This window comes from Salvelinus fontinalis, chromosome 5, assembly GCF_029448725.1.
Source record: "Salvelinus fontinalis isolate EN_2023a chromosome 5, ASM2944872v1, whole genome shotgun sequence".
NCBI lineage: Eukaryota > Metazoa > Chordata > Actinopteri > Salmoniformes > Salmonidae > Salvelinus > Salvelinus fontinalis.
In genome coordinates, this window is record NC_074669.1 from 51,820,987 (window position 1) to 51,836,430 (window position 15,444).

Consider the following 15,444-nt stretch of genomic DNA (forward strand, 5'->3'; position numbering starts at 1 on the left):
CTTTTTATTGTTCTCGATATCTAGACTAGTCATCATCACCAGACAGTGTTTGACTGTAGAGCAATATAAGGTGCTGACATCTTAACCCCTATCTCAGCTCAATCACTGAGGCAGATCCCAATGATGACATTGTTCATGTGCAGTCACTAAGTGGGTGACTAAATAAATAATATAGCTAAACTCAATAGAATCTCAACAGAATTATGTCTAGCCAAGTATGTTGCGTCAACTTCTATAGGCATATAAATGTAAATAACAAACATCCTATGATCGATGATCTATAATAAAATAGTCTGCATGTGATTACATGCATGCAATAATACCATTATTTTTATCACCATCATCATGTCAAAAATGTTCAATCCCGATGCCAGCCAGGCAGATGTGGAGTTCTCCCATATCGGATGACAGCTAGGAATACACACAGCAAACTACGTGAGCAATGCATCAATTCTTCTGCCTCCCTCCTTCCTTCCAGAACACAGCCATCCCCGCGTATACACTATACACGACTCTGTCTCGGTTAAACGGGTTAGGAGGAGGGACTACGAGCACTACGTGCTTGGAGAACCGTTCAAAATTGACCACGAAAATATTGTACACCTGGAAATCAATTTAGATAGTCGTCTAAGGAGCAGTAGTTGCCTTTTTAATCGGTTTCATTTATCGTTATGTCCGCTTCTCAGTTTTTTGTCTGTTACAGTGTTGATAAATATTGCTACATCGCTAGCCAGCAAGCCAATATCGAGCAAACCATAGTCAACCACCAACATCGCGAGTTGAATGAAGACGCTTTGCATGGGCTGTAGCCTATCCCGTGTAGATAAGACAGCTGTGTAGCTAACGTTACTGTAACTAGTTATCTGACGTGCAGAGTATTTGTTTGTTTTATTGGCCTGATATTTCTCTCATTGGTATTGGTGAAGAAGAGACGAGCAGATATCGAGGACGGTATTGATTGGTAAGTGTCCTAATATTTGTGTTGCTTTGCAGCACCAAACGTGTCTGTATACAGGTTTGTATGTTAATAGGCGTGGTTGCAGTTGGGATATCGTTGTGAAAATCGAGCTAGTTTACTTGTTTATGTGATGTATACATTATAGGGATTCAACCTAAACCATTGTTTCATCGATTTTTGCAAATACGCCCCCCTCCGCGCTATCCCTTTTCAGCTGACGATGGACAAGCAAAATGCATTTAGGCCCATTATCATCAGCTGTGCTTTAGCCTACCTCTCTTTCGCTAATATTGGATCATGTTTTCATAATAACATAGTAAAACGATTGTCAATATTGTATGAGTCGATACAATCGACGTAGTTGATCAGCAAGTGTAATACTCGTTAGGCCTAGCTCGTGCTGTGGAAATCAGTTGCTCGTGATAAATTGCTTGTTCAATCATTTGCATATCAGACTGATTTGCGAATTGTGCATTTTCTTTGTAGTGTCACTTTTAAAACGCATTGGCTCAGGTTTTGCTGAACCAAGAAAGTGAAGTTACTATGTTTGCACACACGATAGAATGTTCTAGACTTGCTCCTATTCGAAATGCTGTTGGCTGGCTTTGTGCTTTGGCCATACATGTGCTTAGTAAAGTGCTAACGTTATATAAACAAACTAGTACCGCCAGACAGCACTATAACCGATAGCGAAATCATTTTCATCCCTCTTGACGTAGGCTAAGTAGTTGCACATAATTGCGTATCATTACAGGGTTGGTGTCATCAGTGGATGGGAAGAAAGGGTTTAGATAATGCATTAACCCTTACCTGCCCAGCACAGACTGCTGTTAAGTTTGAGGCTCGCCATTAGCTACTGCACATGCAGCATCCGCTCTCTTCCCCGGGTCCACATAAAACTGTTATGGCTATATGAAGCTATAAACCTGCTATAGACCTCACTGGCTTCTGACTCAAGATGCTCTGCGTATGTCATGCCATATGCACACAGATAGTTGAATAGCTGAAGCCGTCAAGCCTTAACTCTGTATTCTCTGTGATGCAGTCCCTCGCAGCAAATTCCATACCTTATTCTTAGGCATACAGTTCCACTGTAAGCCAAGTCTACCAAGAGTTTCGCAGTGCGCCCCCCCCCCCCCCCCTTATTAGAAAGGCTATTAAGAAGTAATCGGGGACTTTTTATTGTGCACAATGTCCAAAGATGTCCGTTAGCCTTTTCGACGTCTTGGCGAAAGAACACCCACCCCTGGAGAGTCAAGAGTGGAGGGTCAACTGCATAATTTCTCTCGAGGAGCCCTCCACTTCAAATGTTACATCAACGGTGCCATGTTCATTAGGGCACAGAATGGAAAAAGGTTTGACAACATTTTGCAACGGGAAATGAATTTGCCTTTCTCATTGGACAACTCCTGTTTCGTGCCGTTTCCTTCTGTTTGCGCCTAATGAACATGACCAAGGACTCTAAAGCCATAGGAAGGTGATGCCACCCAAATGCATACCCCATTGACCAAACCTGTCAATCAATGGAGTGGTACAGTAGATGACAGGCCTCATGCTGATAGGAGCAGGGGTGCAAGTAAGGCGGTCCGGTAAATAAATAGTGGGGGTACACCGTACCGGTAAAACGTGAGCATATCAAAATTAATACAACATGCCTAAAGAACTGTAGGCTGTTCAAATCAAAGTTTATTTGTCACGTGTGCCGAATACAACAGGTGTAGACCTTACAGTGAAATGCTTACTTACAGGCTCTACTTACAGTAGAGTTTATGACTGTCTCTTTCCATTCATTAAATAGCGGGTGCATAGTGAACTGTTGGTGTTTGGATGCTGAAATTAATTTGTGAGTGAACGCATGATTGATTGTTTGACAATCAAATGAAAACATCATGACTGGTCGTGTTTATGCCACATTAGAAGGCAAAGTCCATAAGGCTAGGGAAAGCTATGTTTTCCCTAAAGTAAATGTAATTAAATTGCCAAAATTATATAGTGTAATTACCTTACTCCTGTCCAGTGGTGGAAAAAGTACTCAATGTTCATACTTGAGTAAAAGTAAAGGTACCTTAATAGAAAATGGCTCAAGTAAAAGTGAAAGTCACCCAGTAAAATACTACTTGAATAAAAGTCTAAAACTATTTGGTTTTAAATATACTTAAGTATCAAAAGTAAAAGGATAATCATTTCAAATTCCTTATATTAAGCAAACCAGATAGCACCATTTTCTTGCTGCGCCAGTCTGGAGGCCCGTTATAAAATTGTTTTTTGAATGGCGCCACTTGTGTGCACTTCCGGTAATACCGCATACCCCAGTGTTGTACAGAAACGGTAGGACTAGGGCTGTCCCCAACAAGAACAAAATCTTGGTCGACCGGGAGTCGTCCTATTCTTTCGACCGATCGATTGGTCAAAATGCTTAAACTTGTTTTTCCCATATATAGACAGACACACTCTATGTGTTTGAATAAAATCAACTACATATGCACTGAGCTTGTTTTGATACTTTAAGCACATTGTTTGATTTAAATAATTAAGACACACATGACTCAAGAAAGAGCCCGACGGTCACACACTGTGTTAACAAAAATGACAGAGAGTACCTGTGTGAGTGGCGCACGTTTTCTCGCTCTCCTCCCTACTGCAGCGAAAAGGCACCGCAGCACAGCAAGTGTTTATTGCGCTGTCCGCGTTGAAACTGCAACATCATGTCAGCCGTTTAGTTTCTGAGTTCTGTTAACGAAGTCCCTCATTTCTTTACTTAAACCATCCCCTATTCCCTCAGCCCTTGCTCTCTTTACGTGACACATGTAAGCATCGCAGGCTTGTAACCAATAGGCCTGACCTATTGCCTGTCATAATCACATCAATAAATTGGTTATAACAAACTCCGAACACAAATAAGGTTGACAGCAAAATGGGTGTGGAAGACGTGAAAAATAACCCTGAGTCTGTTCTAACGGGAGAAAAATATATAAAGGATTTTATTACAGCAAACTAAGAACAGTTGCATGCGTTTGTGAATTGCGTTTTTTTTATTGTTTAGGCTAATTATTCAAAGCACCCTTTTGTTATTTAATTTAAAAACTAAAATGCTTGATTGCATTTCAAATCATGAATGTTTCGTATTCTGTGTGACGGCATGAGCGAACGAATGAAAGAATGAATGAATGATTGATACTGTAGCCTATATATTGAAATACAAGCCTAAGTAATTTACGGTATTAAGACTAAACAGGATGCCTTAGGCCTACAGCTCAATGGTGGTTATACAAGCCTACTATACAAAGCCTACTAATGATGACAACATGACTTATTATAATAATAATGATAATAATAACAATAAGAAGGACCTCAAGAAAAAGGGGGGTATAGGAACAAGAGCTGTGTTCATATTATGTGTGACAAACAGGTGCTGTTATATTACAATATGATTTTCTACCTGTTTGGAATAGTGTAAACAACACTAAATAAGTTAGAAGTAATACCAGTCTGTTCTAACAAAAAAAAATAGCATAGCAAATATTAAAAACAGTGAAATTGCTTTGCCCAACATTTTGCTGTTACATGAGGCTTGGTGCTCACGGAATCAGTAGGCTATTAAACAAACACTCAAACAGTAAACAGAAGCAAGAGCTTTCTTATTTCTGTAGATATATATGGATGATTTATAAGCCAGGCACATTTAACAGGTAGGCTATTGATTATATACCTAATTAAATTGGGGTTTCTTCCCTCCTCAATTTTCTTAGACAGGCTAAGGCAAGGGCTGTCTCTGCTGCTGCTGCCACGTTGTTCTCAATCCCAATATGCTGGTTAACTTTGCTATTATGCACATGGCAACATAGGGAAAGGCGCCAATTCCACGGTGCACTGAAGATTATGTTTCAGAACCGAGGACAGCGACCGTATCCAACGCGGGAGAAATAATATTAGATGTATTAGTGTTGCACCATTATTTTTTTGAGTCAGACAAGAGACTTATCAGAGGTGGTGCAGTATGCTGACAATTTATTAGGTACACCCATCTAGTACCGGATCAGACCCCCCTTTGCCTTCAGAACAGCCTGAGTTCTTCGGGCCATTCTACGAAGTGTCGTAAACGTTCCACAGGGATGTTGGTCCATGCTGACGCGATGGCAGATTGGACGACGGGAAATCCATGCTGCCAACAGCCATCTCATCCCAATGACGCTTTATTGGGTTGAGGTCTGGGGACTCCGCAGGCCACTCAAGTAAACTGAACTCGCTGTCATGTTCCAGGCAATGTTTTTCCACTCTTCAATTGACCAGTGATCACAGGACTACCGCTGACTGGATGTTTTTTGTTTGTCACAGCATTCTCGGTAAATAGTAGACTGTCGTGCGTGAAAAGCCCAGGAGGGCGGCCGTTTGTGACAGACTGGATCCAGTGTGCCTGGCGCTGACTATCATACCACGCTCAAAGTCGCTTAGGTCACTCGTTTTGCCCATTCTAACGTTCAGTCGAACAGTAACTGGATGCCTGTCTGCCTGCTTTATATAGCAAGCCACGGCCACGTGACTCACTGTCTGTAGGGGTGATCCATTTTCGTGAACGGGGTGGTGTGCCTAATAAACTGGCCTATATTCAGCCAATAAAAAGCAAGTGCCATTTTTAAGATACTTTTTTTGAAACCGTAATATTTTATCGTGGAACCCAATCTTCAAAGGCAGTAACCTCAGCAGTGGCGCTTGCATAGAAGCCTATGGCTGTGCAATGGCATAGCCTTGTTTTATTTATTTAGTGAGCCCTTATCACAGTCAAGACTCACCCAAACCATGATGTAATAAAATGGAACATTTGCCGGTGCGAAGTGCTGTGCATCTCGTGTCAGTTATTCTCAGTGATCATTTGAAACGGGGCTTAATTTGGCGAGGTAGAGAGAATATCTTTTTTTAAAGAGTTACAAACCAAAATCTGTCTTATTTTCGATGTACAGACAGACGTTAAGTTTATTCTGCCTGCTCTTTGGAATTTTCAAAATGGATGAACAATTCCACATTGAACACTGCATTGCGTGGAGATGAATTACCGCAGCAACGTCTGTTTGTTGATGAGGCCTATATTTAAGGATTCTGATGAAAAATACGCTCTTTGACTTTATCAAACTAATGTTTTTGTGTATTTACAGTGTGGAACCTGTCTATGTTTACGTGGGTTATAGCCTAGGTTAACCAATTGAAAATGTCACTAGCAGTTTGCAAAGTAGACTAAGCAGAAAATAGACCGGACGCAATTATTCCAAAACTGCAGCTCGTTGTTGGAACACATTTTTACCTTCTTCAATCAACCAGTCCATTTTGAATTTGTGGTAAAACTGTCGTGATTTGGCAAGGAATGTAGCTTGTGTATCCCATCAGTTAGATATGTTTTTATAGGCATTTCTGTGTGCTAAGTGTGTGCACTCAGCACCCATGTGTGGAGGAAGGAGTCGGAACGCATTTGAGTGAATGAGACACAAGGGGAAAGGGAATTTAGGGAGAAGAACTGTGATGCTTGGTTTGGTTTATTTTTTGTTGTTGTGCCCCGCAAATGTACAACTGGAACACTAGAGCCAAAGCAAGTTAACATTGTCTTTTCGCTTGCCTGTTCGGGCAGCCGTGTAGCACATTTCACTTAATAGTTTTACAGTATAACTTTAAAAAATCTCTGGTTAAAGATCGAGCTTGACGTTACTCATTCTCATCCCTAATCTTGACTGTACCCAATTCAATGGCGTGTAGAAACAACAGACACAACATCCTTTACTTCAGTTGGGTAACTCCATTCTCCAGTCGTAAACAAGGAAGTTGGGCACCGGCTTAGTAACAGTGTTACCATTTAGCATCCTATCTGTCATCGTACACACGATGCACCGCTGTCATCACACAGATTTACGATTCCCTTTTTTGATGCAACCGAGCTTACTTAACGTTTAAGCAGCCACAGATGTGAGGCAGTCATCTCATAGGCCTTTTATAGCAGTCGGACACACGCACATCCCCTGGCTTGGCTTAGTGCTGGGTAGTATTGACCAATGAACTTGCAATAGTATTATGCCATGTGCCTCAGGATGTGACTTCTGTTCTCAGACGGTCTCTTGTCATAGGTCTGTCTTGTCAGGGCAGCAGGTAGCCTAGCGGTTAAGAGCGTTGGGCCAGTAACCGAAAGCCGACTTGGTGAAAAATCTGATGTGCCCCTGAGCCAGGCACTTAACCCTAAATTACTAAAATGTCAAATGTATTTCAGGAAGTACGAGCCTAAACTTATTTGACATGTTGGAATGTCGTCTATGAGGTGGAATTGAAGCGAGGAGGGCCCTTGGTGGGCAAGCAGAAACACAATTAGGGCCTAGGCTATAGGCCTGCATCAAAACACTAATTTCCTCAGTGTTGACTTGTAGCCTAATCCTGATTTAAGCCTAATTGATGGTTTGAAAATATGAATATTTAATACATTTCCATTTTAGCTTTCTTAGGGCTCGTTTTCGTTGTCATTTGTGCCAGGCAGTGGCTTGCTATGTAAGTCAACATCCGGACGATGCTCAAGGACAAGGTGGTCAGGCCTTTGAGAGTGCTGCTGAGTCAGGGCTTTGCTTCATTTGACCTTGATTAATGTGTCATGTCCTATTCAGTTCCGTCTGTCCACCACGGGTAATCAATTAGGCATCTTTAGCCCACGGGTTCGGTGGTGTGTGTGCGCACACAATAGTGCACATGTGCAACTATTCTTAGGTGTAGAGATGTTGATATTGATGCCATGTTTATATCCATTCTTGTCTCGCTCTTTGTATTTGTATAGTAGGCACTTGACTCTTCCGATCACATTAATGCTATACTATATGCAGAAGTTCAGCCAACAAAAGCAGTGATATTGAGTCTTTGCGTCGTGTTGGATTTGTGTTTGGCTTTGCCAAGTTGTTGTCGGGCCCTGGTCTGCCCATTCACTCGTCACATGACCACAGGTTTTATTTAGCGACACTGGGCAAGGCTCTTGTTTCTATCATCTCATCGAAATTAAACGCAAGTAGACCATTTGCAAAACATCTACCATACTGTGTTGTGTTTACTGAATCTGACCCACGTGATTTGGTCAATTTATATCCCCAAACGAAAGCCTATGTCTAAGAACTAGCATAGTAGGCAAATTGACATGTAAAGTATCCCAAGTTCAGGCTAAAAGTTAGAACGTGTTCAACTATAGCCGAAAAGCCTGGGTGACCGTTTAAACTCCATTTAGAAACATAGTTAAGTTTGATCCCCTGGCTTTGAACGAGTCATCCACTAGTCAGTCAATTATTATGTGTGTGTATGCAGGTGGGCAGATGCCCAAACAGGACGTGTAAACCATGTGAATGGGGGTAAGGTGCGAAACCAGGGGCCTCCACCCAAAAAGTAGGGCTGTTTAAAAATGGCCCATGTTTATGAGATGACACAGAGAGAGATGGGTAAGAAGAGAGTAATTCCTTCCTGAAAATGTAGGACCTAGTGCTGGATGGGAGGTGGGAGGAGGAAGAGGGGAGGGCTACGTGCGACAGCTGCACGTGTCAGTTCCCAGCCTGGTTGTACCAGCTTGTGTTACTGTCTGAGCCCACCGAAGAAGAACGAGCAAAGCGAAAAGGAAGAGGGGGAGAAGTGTTTGACTGCTGGCCACAGGGAGTGTGAGAAATCAATGCAGAAAGGTATGAAAAACGCCTATTTTTCATCTTTGAAGTAGACAAATATGGACCCTATGGCTCTATATCTCTTGTCATTATTGGTTTCTCACAAAACTACAGATATAGAAAGCCTGCTGTGGCTAATAATTGGCATAATGCTACGACCAATGTCAGTCATGAAGGTGGGTTCTAAGCCTTTTTTTGCATCTCGCCTGCCTCTAATAAAGTCACTACCAATGTTGGTCATGCAGCCAGGTCAGTGTCCCACATCAAGACATGCAGCCAGTGTCCCGCCTCAAGATGGGCCTCAGTCTCTTGCCCATCTGCCTCTAAAGCCATTGAATCCAAGTCGGTGTCAGTGAGGCTGATCCCACAGCACAGCCCTAGATCAGCCCTCGGGGTAAACGGGATTAATTAGCCGCAGGAGCAACACCGTTGCCCTGGGTCAGGGGTTAGAAGATTGATCCTGCTGCCCGGCTCACACGCAGGGAACTTAGACTGTCTGCCATGCAGTTCTGGTCCCGTATTCATAAAGCATCTCAGTAGGAGTGCTGATCGAGGATTAATTTAGCCATTCTAATGAATAGGACCTGGTCCTGGGCCCTCGTGATAGTTTCATATTGGGATATTATCTTTGATGTATCATTTAATTCAATAGTGCAATATGTTTGCGTTAGTTGGCTGTACCTGCACCAGAACGCAGTATTTTTCCTCAATAACTTTATCTCAATCTTTTTTTTTTAAAGGGAGTCAATTTGTTTTCAGCACTTATTTCCATGACTACTCAAAGCTCGTTTTCTCACGGCTCTCTCTTGTCCCTCTGCGGCAGACATGTGGTGAGCAAAATGTTTGGAACATCGAATCGCAATAAGAACACAGTATTGAATCGCAATGCATATCGTATCAGCACCAACGTATCATGATAATATCATATGTTTAGGTCCCTGGCAATTCCCAGCCCTAAAGGGTCCTGATCCTAGATCAGCAGTCCTAATTTGAGATGCTCAAGAAGGCGCCTGAAGAACACAGTACAGTGGTCTATGGTTTCAACAGCCTCTGTTCTGTTGTAAGTTTTCTTCTGAAAGTCACTGTAGCAATGTTTTCCCAAAACTAACTGACCTTTGCTATCTCTAAGAAGTCATCGGTTTGTTTATGTGACCTACTTGGAATATTCCCTGGTTTAATTCTGGGAATTGAGTCATCTGCCCTCAGTATCCTGACATCTGTTACCAAACGAGACAATGACAAAATGTCTGTGTTCCATTGATCTATTAAAGATGGGCTATAGAACAGTAGCATAATCATAGGCTTATGCTATTGTGAATGCTGGCTTTGGATACAGTGCAATTAAAAACACAATCCTTAGATAGCTTTTCAGAATTCACAGATAAATTGGTCCACATAGAAACCGTAAAGGACTTGGTAATGGGAAATAAAGTTATTTACATGACAGAATTAAAAAGCAATTTTGGACTGACCAATGTTGATATTTTCAAATACATGCAACTTGAAAGTTTAATACCAAGAAATGTAGATTAGAAATCGTTTGGACATCAGCGCAATCTTGAGGGAATCCTTTCTGTGTCACGCCCTGATCTGTTTCACCTGTCTTTGTGATTGTCTCCACCTACCTCCAGGTGTCTCCTGTTTTCCCCATTAGTCCCCGGTGTATTTATCCCTGTGTTTCCTGTCTCTCTCTGCCAGTTTGTCTTGTTTTGCCAAGTCAACCAGCGTTTCTCCTAGCTCCTATTTTTCCCAGTCTCTGTTTTTTCCTAGCCCTCCTGGTTTTGACCCTTGCCTGTCCTGACGCCGTATCCGCCTGCCTGACCAATCGGCCTGTTCTGACCTCTCGCCTGCCTATCCCCTTGTACTGTTTGGACTCGGACCTGTTCACTGAACCCCTGCCTGTTCTGACCTCGAGCCTGCCTACCCCCTGGTACTATTTAGACTCTGACCTGGTTTATGAACTCTCGCCTGTCCCCGACCTGCCTTTTGCCTACCCCGTTTTGTATAATACATTATCGGAGCTCAACCATCTGCCTCCTGTGTCTGCATTTGGGTCTTGCCTTGTGCCCTTATAATCTGAGTCAGAAAAAGATATTCATATGATAGGTAAGATATATAAAACCTTGCAGAGAGCCTATCCAACTGACAATCTCTTTGAAAAATATATAAACTACTGGAACACGACTTAAAATAACTGATATTGGCACAAGATGGAGGGAAAGTTGGATCATAACTAACGAAAATGCTTAATCCAGTACATTTACATTTAAGTCATTTAGCAGACGCTCTTATCCAGAGCGACTTACAAATTGGTGCATTTGGGCCTACAGAATTTATTACTAGACAATTCACAAATTCCACAGCACAAAAGCATGCCATGTCGTTATAGTTAGAAAGTTGGCGGTCAGAAGTATGTACATTTGGGCCTACTTTTAATCTGTCTGTCTGCATATTTCAAGCCATGGTATATGAGGGAGCAGTGAGATACCCGATGTGTTGGACGATACTTTTCTTGTCAATCATCTTGGAAAGCGGGCATGGCAATGGGCACAGTCGGCACGGCTGAATTTTCAATGCCCCGCATCTTGACGGTGTAGAGACATTTTTTCCCCCGCCCATTTCCTGTAATTCTAATAATTTCTCCATGGAGCTGAGCTTTTTGCAGTTTTAAAGCAAATTTTCAGTAATTCTGCACATTTTGACTTGACAGAAAATGTTGTCGTTTTTAAAGCACATTTCCTGCAATTCTATGCATTTGGCCTTGGCTAATGGTGTGCTATTTTGCTCAAACATAATAACAAAACCAATACTGCTAAATTCATTGTTTTTGTCTTTTTCAATTCTTCTTGACTGTCTAGTTTTTATTTTGGTGATTTTTAGTTCTCAAAGATTATATTTTAACAAATATGTATAGATCATTGTTTCTACATACTTTATCTGGTTTAAGTTTACACCGTTTTTTTATATACAGAGCCCTGAAAAAACGCTAATGATTTCAATGGCAGAAACATCCCTGAGGTTGACCTTGTTCAAAGTGCATTCTCTACCCTTCGCCACCACATCTCCATCTCTGGAACTAAAGTTAGTCTGACCTAGTTTATTGCAGAACTTGGCATCAACTGTGCAGAAAAACAAGCATTCTTTTTTTCGCAACACATATTTCAGCGCCTGAGGGAACAGCGCTGTTATGTTTTCTCCCCGAATCGCTATGACACCTATTTAACGCTATAGCAGTGTCGCTCCCCCTCAGTGAACAAAACCAATCACCCATATTGTCCCGCTGGCCAATAAAGAACAAAGTGGAGTTTTTCAAAGGTTTCCTCTTTTAGAAAGAGACTAAATGACAGAAGTATAGGATGTATCCCGTGGTAAGCTTTGTGAGTCTTCTGCATTAGGGCTGATTTGACTGGGTCGCTTTGCAGATTAGCTCACCACTGTTGTCACAATGACTAGGAACAATGATATATACTTTTAGCCTAAGCTGTGATGATTCCAATTACTTCTAAAGCCCTGATAATGCTACTACCACCATGTCAGGAATTTGGGCTTCAAGCTCAATTAAACAATGGCTGACTGATTTGTGTGTGTATAGTAGTGGTGAGTCGTGACGGGCAGCGTTTTGAACAGCCCCATGCCTGCCTGCCTGCTGCTGCTTATGGAGCTCTGCCTTCTGCCCGAGGCCTCTGGTTTGGTGTTGCCCTTTGGCATGTTAAGTTTCAAATGTGAAAATCATGGCTGGCTGTAGCTGCCAGTGGAAATTTCCACTTCAGAATCAGATAGTGGACTTTGTTTCGGGTGCTGGGGGCTCGCCACAAGCCCTCTGTAAATTGGCGGGTGGTGTTGCGAAACACTGCAAACGGTCAGCTATTTTAATACAAAAAAGAGAAAGGGGGGGTGTCTTACAAAAGCATGTGTTCTGAACCAAAACTATACAACTGGAGTTAGTTAAAAAAGCAGTTCTACAAAGAGGGATTTTGGCTCCTTGATTTCTCAAGGAATCCTCAACAAGAGGGTTGAAAGCCTGATTCAGTGTGAACGCGTTACACTACTGTCTATGATAATTAGTGAACTACTGTAGGGACTTTTTGATTGCTGATGTTCCTTCATAATGTATCAACCTACCATGTTTTGTTGGTTAGGCCCACCGAAAGTCTAATTGTTTGGTGAATCTCTTCCTCCAATGAGTGTAATCAAACCACCATGAAGACCGTTTACAATAGGATATGAATACAAATGAAAACATTTTGTGATCTTGTGTTTCCTAATCATGCAGTAGTGACAGTCAGTTTCCCTTCAATCCCGGATAATGCTGTTGCGACGGAGAATTATTCTTCAAAAATGAATCTGTGGGTGGAGGTTCAAAGGTTAAGTTGGTCATGATCAGGACATGTGATTTGTCCTCTAGCAAGACTACTATTGATCAAACACTCTGTAAGAGATCTTCAGGAAAACCCCCAGCTCAATGTGTTTTGTCTGAATGTCAAGGGTGTGTGCTCGGCCCTCTCCTGTACTCCGTGTTCACCCACGACTGTGTGGCCATGCACGCCTCCAACGCAATCATCAAGTTTGCAGACGACACACCAGTAGTGGGCTTGATCAACAACAACAACGAGACAGCCTACCGGGAGGAGGTGAGGGCCCTTGGAGTGTGGTGTCACGAAAACAACCTCTAATCCAAAGTTTAAAAAAAAGGGGATGATCGTGGACTTCAGGAAACAGCAGAGGGAGCACCCCCCTATCCACATTGAAGGAACAGCAGTGGAGAAGGTGGAACGTTTTAAGTTCCTGGGCGTACATATCACAGACAAACTGAAATGGTCCACCCACACAAACAGTGTGGAGAAGAAGGCGCAACGGCGCCTCCTCAACCTCAGGAGGCTGAAGAAATGTGGCTTGTCACCCAAAACCCTGACAAACCTTTTTTTTTTTTTTTTTTTTTTTTTTTACATTCTGGTTATTGACCATGGGGGGTTGGAAAATGGATGCTGTGTCTAGATAAGCCACTGACTTACCCTGCTTTGGACCATTCCTGTTACTTAGTATTAGGCCCTGCCCAATGCAATGGAAAATTACTGGAAAGATGCAAAGAGGGGTCTTCTTTCACTTTCTGACTATCTACTTGGCTGGCTATCTGGTGGGAGGGACTTCCAGGCACCTCTAATTTTAGGTCCAGTGTAAGGCAATGTGCTCTGGTCTGGGGTTCCTTAGTTTGCCGGAACGGCACGGCTCAGAGTGGATATGGTATTACGCCCCCATGCCGGCTTGTAATGTGATTTGAGAAAGCCACAGGTAATGCAAGGGAGAAAAGGAGGGTCATTTTGTTAGAGCCTTTCAAAGGGCATTTTGGGTTGTGGCGTATTCGGACAGATTGAGGTATGAAAGCAGTGATTTTTCAACACTTGTGTCAAATTGAGCCATTCCATTTATTGCTGGGGGGTGCAACCAAGAATGCACACTAAAGATAGCTCTTTTTTGCCGTATTAATTGAATACCTGCAATGTGGAGATAACCAACAGTTTAAATGGTACAGCTTGCCAGTAAACCACCACTACCCTCCAAAAATAAGGAAATGAACTTGCCCAATAATCCCCGGACTAGTCACTTGGCACCTAACATCCTACCATGTGGCCGGTTACTCTGGTGCAATCCAGGAACTAGCGGGCAGCGCCATGTGACCGACGCATGGAGGCAACAAGGGGAAAACTACTGAGTTCTCACCCTGAGGTCACCCAGTCCCAGCCAGAGTAATCAGATCCCTTATCCCTGGGCAGACTCTAGTCAACGGTTTCTCATACTAGTCCCCGTCCTGGGAACCTCAGGCGATCCACATATTGAATATATTCTAGTACGAACACACCTGATGCAGCTTGTCAACAAGCCATCATCATCAAGCCCTTAACTAGTTGGATCAGGTGTGCAAGCGGTGGAATAGATCAAATGTGGGAAACTGCCCAAGGACATGTTTGAGAAACACTACTTTAACTAGAGAAACAGCCTTCCCTCAGTGCTGGTGTTATTAACGATCTTGTTTCTCCGTACCCAATGCATGTCTGACTGGGACTTCACTGTTGAGTCTGTGACATAGGAAATAGACACCCTCTTTTGCATGTGTATTTGTGTAGTCAAACTTTTGTTCAGGTCAAGGTTTTGAGATTGGTCACATCCTTCAGTATTGTCTGACTAGACTAAATTGTAATCAATAAAGCAGACTAGTTTTATTGAAAGCCGGTTTGGCATTAACTAGGCTTTGGCTATTGTATGTTTTGGCATTAGCTAGGCTACGTGTTGTTTAAGTGTTTTGGCCCATCTATTTCCCCTTAAGAAGATTTGTGAACAGTCCTGTGGATTGGCAGCTGGTTGGTGGCTGCTGGGCAATGGCTGAGAGGCACTCCAGAGTGTGTGTGTGTGTGTGTGTGTGTGTGTGTGTCTGCAAACACAAGGCCTGTCTTACTTCCTATACACTTCTGGATCACATACTGTGGTTTTATGGTGCTTAACCAAATGCATTTATATTGTTTGAGCATTCGTTTAGACTATTTTGTTGAAACAAATCGGTTCAGTAACCCCATACCTTATAATTGCCAAATGTCCAATTTCAGTATGAAACGTGGTCAAAGACTTCTCTCAAGCCACGTTGGAGGGCTTATTGAAATCAATGTAAGATGGGATCACACAGAGGGCAAAGAATTTATCTTCAAACCAGAACCGGTTTCACTTTCACTGTCCAGCAGGAATCTCCACTGCTGTAACCTTCTGAGGACACCCAGGACAAGCTGGAGAAGGGGAGTAGAAGGTCTGGAAGAGTAAATTACTGTAAGAAAAGCC

The 15,444-nt window shown here is 42.5% G+C and overlaps 1 protein-coding gene across 1 annotated transcript in view; it reads left to right on the plus strand.

Moving 5' to 3' along the window:
* The first annotated feature begins 450 nt into the window (after positions 1-450).
* The window catches only part of LOC129855802 (RING finger protein 24-like), a 62,914-nt gene continuing 47,920 nt past the window's right edge, over positions 451-15,444 (plus strand). Inside the window, exon 1 of the mRNA XM_055923828.1 lies at positions 451-961. The gene's annotated coding sequence lies outside the window, so the exon portion shown is untranslated. The remainder of the gene's footprint in view (positions 962-15,444) is intronic.